The sequence below is a fragment of the Capsicum annuum genome, unplaced genomic scaffold (assembly GCF_002878395.1).
Source record: "Capsicum annuum cultivar UCD-10X-F1 unplaced genomic scaffold, UCD10Xv1.1 ctg81737, whole genome shotgun sequence".
NCBI classification, from domain to species: Eukaryota; Viridiplantae; Streptophyta; class Magnoliopsida; order Solanales; family Solanaceae; genus Capsicum; species Capsicum annuum.
Genome location: NW_025892480.1, coordinates 1,427 through 7,238, shown reverse-complemented (window position 1 = coordinate 7,238; position 5,812 = coordinate 1,427). Strand labels below are relative to the sequence as shown.

The following is a 5,812-nucleotide window of genomic DNA, read 5'->3' as shown; positions in this document are numbered from 1 at the left end:
CAATATCATATCGAGATCATATCTCAAATAACCTTTCAATATCATATCAAGATCATATCTCAAATAACCTTTTCACTATCATATCAAAATCATATATCAAATAACCGTTTCAATATCATATCAAATAAAGGACTTGTCCCACATACAATTTCAACGTATATCATAACTCATTATTTTATCAAAAATATTTATAAATATGCAATTTAATAAACACAAATCATTATAATATTGCTACTCACAGTATAATTTTTGAAATACCAACTTGTCACCTCGACCAATTGATAGGACTTCCTTCGATAGAATCTTAAACCCGAAAGAATTTTATGATCAAGATCCCGCCCCTTCGGTTGGTTTTCACTGGACGAACAATCTATTCTACATTTTCTGTGTTGTGCGGTAAGAACTGCTGCCTTAATGTGGTTTGTCTTATAGGTAAATGGCAAGGCCATTATCTTGAATTCCATTATATATAAAAAAATTAGGCATATGGTTAATGGTTTGTCTTAGGCAAAGCCATTATCTTGAATTCCATTACATATAAAATACTAGGCATATGACCAGAGGCGGATCCTGGATCCAAACTCTGTGGGTGCCAACTGCCAAGTAAACTTATTGATCAAATAACAACAAAGACAATATGCAGCATCTTTCTCCACACTATACTTCAACCAAGTCGAATGTGAACCTTTAAATCATTTGAAGCAAATTGACGCATTCTACCTCCTATTTCACTTGAAGGATATGGTTTCAAGACAGGTTGACAAGGCCCTTTTCAATATAATATTTTCTCACTTCATCTCGTATTCGAGGATCATAATTAGAAATAGGTCTTCTTTATCCCGGATCGGCTTTAAGTGAACACAAATCGAGGTCAGTTATAAGATAAGAACGATTGACATTGACATTACTAGAACTTGATTAAGAATAATTAACCTCTAGAACTTGATTGAGAATAATTAACCTTCTTGAAAAAATTCTCCATCTCAATTCACAAAATTAGAATACTTTCTCCTAAATCAACATAATTTCAAATTTGAATTTCTAAGCTCAAGAAAAAGAAACAAAATAATTTTTAAAACAACTTACAAAGAGGGCAAGGACCAACCAGAGAGAGCAAGCAGAGCAGCAGCAGCAAACCTCAACAGTCAAGAACAAGAGAGCGTTTTGATTTGCTCTGATTTGAAAATAGCCAAATAGGTTTTTTTGTTTATTTTAATGTGAGATACTTTATTAACCTTTTTAAAAAATTAAATTAAAAAAAAGTCAAAAACTAACATTACTTTTCTATAAAAGTTAACTGGTAAGAAGCCTTTATTAGGTGTAAAGTATCCCTTTTTGTTGTTGCCTTGTTTTAATGAAATAATTGTTAACCAAAAAAAATTTAAAAACAAGTGCAGCTAGCCAAGTTCGAACACACGACCTTGGGGATACAAAAACAGCACTCTGTCACTTGCACTAGACAATACTTTGTTATTGTGGGTGGCAAATTTAATATATAACCATATTCTTATATATATACAGCTATATATACAGTGTTTCCGTCAAAGTTTGAGGGTGGCGTGCCACCCCCACAGGCCTTAATAGATCTGCCCCTGCATATGACTATGCCCTTTTTGTTTTAAATTAGGCGCACAATTGGCCATGGCCCATTACCCACTTCTTTTTTTTTTCTAAAAATTACACAAATACACAACTTATGTTTTTAATATTACAAAAAATCCCAATTCCCTAAACATATTACAAAAATTCCAACATATACACAGAATGCTATGTATATGTCGGCTATGTTATGTATATTAATAGGGAAAAAGAGTAAAGTAATTAAAAAATGAAAAAGAGTGTAATTACTTTCAAAAGGTTGGTGTTTATGTTATTTATATTTTTTTTTTCTTTTTCTACTTAATATGGGCAAATGGCAGCCCATTTCCACTTTCCTTATTATAATATTTTCCTTATTAATGAGATATTACAGTTTGAGTGTTTATCTTTCGTACGAATATCAATTTCTTTTTAAAAAAAGTAATTTCTATGTCATGTTTTTATTATTACATTCGTTTATATATTATAAATAAATATTTTAAAAAATTTTAAAAATAAAACAAACAACAATTATGAATAATATTTAAAAGTAGAAGTTATAAAGAATTCAAATAGCTTTAATGTAACTATATTAGAAAGAGTCAAAAAATCGAAACTATACAACATAGCACTTAAACAAAGAAAAACAGATTGTTTCAACAATCAAAAATTATTATTTCGTGAAATTTAACAAATATTGTAAGAAATTGATTATTAATTTAGTGGCTATTGCAAGCTGGCTTTTTGATCAATCACACAGAAAAACGACACATTTAAAATATCTACTATCAAAATTACTTCGTATCGTGAAGATTTTTTTGGCTATACTTATTTTGCAGAAGAATAAAAATACTTCTAAAAAATGCTAAAATTAAAAAAGCATGATCAAGTACATAAAAATGAATAGAAAGGGTTGAGAATGAAATATTTCTCGCCTTTCAATATTCCTTTCATCTTACATATTATAATTCACAAGGTAAAGATAGAGAAGAGAAAGAACGGAAGTCTTCATGAAACAAAATATGAATTTATATATCAAAATAGAGGAAAGTCATAAGACTTTCAAATTGAAGTTTGGGAGTTATAAACATAAAATTTATGGGAGTTACAAATGTTATTGAAAGTAAAAATTTAAAAAGCATGAGTTGTGAGTAGTTACTCCTTATAAATACATTAACTATTAAAAAAAACTTAAAATATTAAAAAATATTATTGAAAATCCTACATTTTACTTTTAGCTAAATATTATTTATCCTATTGTGCACGCAGGATATAAGGCAATAAAAACAGTGCAAAATATTCCACAAATAAGCACAAACTAAAATGAATTGAGTGATGCAATTTAAATGAATAATTATACCTTTCAATTTTCCATTAATATATATAATAATTATACATTAATATAGTAACTTATACATAATAAATTATTGTGGTTATTAACATATTTAATGAAATTTAATAAATAGGATAAATTAAATCTTGAATTGTTTGGATGAATTGTGTAACTAATTCAATTTATAGCATTGATAATAAATTAATTAAGTGACTATCTTTAATATTCTATAAACTTTTATAGTGAATTTTTCAGCTTTATAAAATTAAGAGAAAAGTCAAAAAAATCACGAAAAAGATAAATTGATTCTAGGCTTTAGAGAGCGCTACGTCAACAAAAGTATAATCCTCCTTTATATATATATATAGATTCATGTCAACATATATATGACATAATTATTCGTAATCAAGAAACTAATAAACTCAATGTATATTTCTTTCGATAAAATCAATATATCTTTAATTCAATTTTTTTTAAAATGTACCTTTCTTCGTAATCATATTCTTCCAAAATATGTCGATAAAAAATTTAACCAATTAACTAATAGACAACACAATGCATCTTTCTTTTGATAAAAGCAACATATATCTTTATCTCAATTTTAAAAAAAAAATTGCACCTTTCTCAGTAATCATATTCAGCCAAAATATGTTTATACATATTCGATTCTTTTTTAAAAAATTTAATCAATTAAAATAAATAGTATTAAAAGAGAAAAAACTAAAATTTATTCTCCGTTAAATTACTAATACTCTGGTAAACTCGCAGGATAAACGGGCATATCCGTAACAACCACATAATAACAGTTATAACTACTTATCTTATCCACCGGCACCGCCTTCCATTGCCGCAAATAAGTGGCGGCACCTATACTTTCAGACGACGGTGCGCATTCTTAACCATAACGAAAAAATTGATTATCCCATTTTTCTCACCCTTTTTCATTCCTAAGCCTATAACTCACAAAAATGCAAATAATCCTCTAACAAAAATCCTCCAATAAAATCGAATGTTGGAACCTTTGCGATTCCAACAGTTTTGTTCTCCAAAGAAGTTTTGCATTGAACCTTCATCGTTAGATGACGTGCATGCATGGGCTAATCAATGATCAATTTCTCGTTCCATGTAGAAAAACTCACCTTCTTTGTCCATCTTTTTTGTTTGTTCGTTGCATGTTGTAGATTTTGTCTTAATATTTATGAAAGCATTTTTCTTTATCGGTTGCTTTCGATTATCAAGAAGATTCTCATAGGATATCGCTATTATTTATAGCAAACACGTTGAGGATGATGAATATGGCTTCATAGTGATGATAAAAATAAGCAAGAAAGTCAAAGTATGTAAAAGTTTGGAGGAGAGAATAATAGAGGTGATGTTTATTCCAAAAATTAATCTATCAATATTCTCAGACATCACAGCATCTTCAATCCAAATGCATCTCCAATGTTAGTGCCTCCTAATAGTTCTAAAAAGATCAATGATATTTTCTTTTCTGTTATTAAGAACTAAATATAAAGGAAAAAAATGATAAAACAAATATGAGAAAATGATTCTTAAAAGAGAGAAATCATTGGGACTTGCAAATTCAATATCCCTTGTAGGTGACTTTAAATAGGAGTTTTGAAGTAAAGGAAGATGAAAAGAATCAAATTACAAAATATTTTTTAGTCAAAAATTAAAAAAAAAACTTATCAATTTCCTACTTAATTGTTGTGGCTTTCAGATTTCATCAGTTTACTCACAATAAATTTAAATTTTTAAGGTCTGACATATTATATGCTAATTAAAGTGATTTAGTAAATAAGCTACATTTAAAAATTCTCAAAAAATATTAAAAATTTCTCAAAAAAAACACAAAAAAGGATAAATAGAAATGATGGTTTTAGAGGCATATGCCACATCAGCATGCCTATATATATATATATAATTGGAGGCAATTGAGAGATGTTACATCATCATTCTTACAATTTTTCTTTATAATTGGAGGCAATTGAGAGATGCTACATCATCATTCTTACAATCTTTCTTTATATAGAGAGATATTAGTTGATTGATTATTTTTTAAAATAAATGAGAAATTATTTTTAAAAAAATGAAAATTTTATGGGAATATGAGAAGAGACGGAAAGGTGAAGAGATAATAATAAATTTGTAATTATGTGATGTTTAAGAAAGTCAAATTAAAGAGAATTTATTGTGTGTTTTTTGGAGGCATTTTATATAGCATATAAATGAAAGAAATATGATAAAAATAGCAAAAAAAACCACAAAAAGATAAGTAGAATTAGAGGTCTCTCAAGCATGCCATATAGGATTAGTTAACATTCTCCTTTATATATATATATTGATTACATTTATCAATTGATGTTATTTTGCTACTGTTGTGTCATATTTGCTTTATTGAGTTAAATTAATACTCTTATAATGACACGAGCTGGTTGTCCTATTGGTGGACCTGCTATGCTTATCTACCGTTTATGTTATACTCCTATCTGCTTTCATGCACTTATTTTTGAAGGCTTGCTCCACATTATAAGATATGAAAGTGGGTTGATGATCTTATTCGCATTGCGCCTCACGAAATTGCTTTTATGCCCTGTACGAACCCTATTGCTAGTGGTATAGCGAGACGCCAAAAATTTAGTTCGAGACAATATCCAGTTGTTAGCTAAGGTGAGCTAACCCCCTTGGATTATAGTGGGTCTCTACTGTATTTTCTGCCCTTTAATTATTTTATCGCGTTGGAAAATTTTTATTATGGACCTCATATGTCATGTAATAGTTGTGTGAGGTATTTATTTTTTTGACAAATGAATTTTTTTGGGTCCTACCTGTCAGGACAATTTTGTTTAGCGTTCCCTCTTCTCCATATTCTTTCACCTTTTCAATGTGATTTACATT

At 28.5% G+C, this 5,812-nt stretch overlaps 1 pseudogene; it reads right to left on the bottom strand.

Annotated features, from left to right (window-relative positions):
* Positions 1-3,656: 3,656 nt before the first annotated feature.
* On the bottom strand, positions 3,657-4,474 carry LOC124895385 (annotated as a pseudogene).
* Between the last annotated feature and the right edge of the window lie 1,338 nt (positions 4,475-5,812).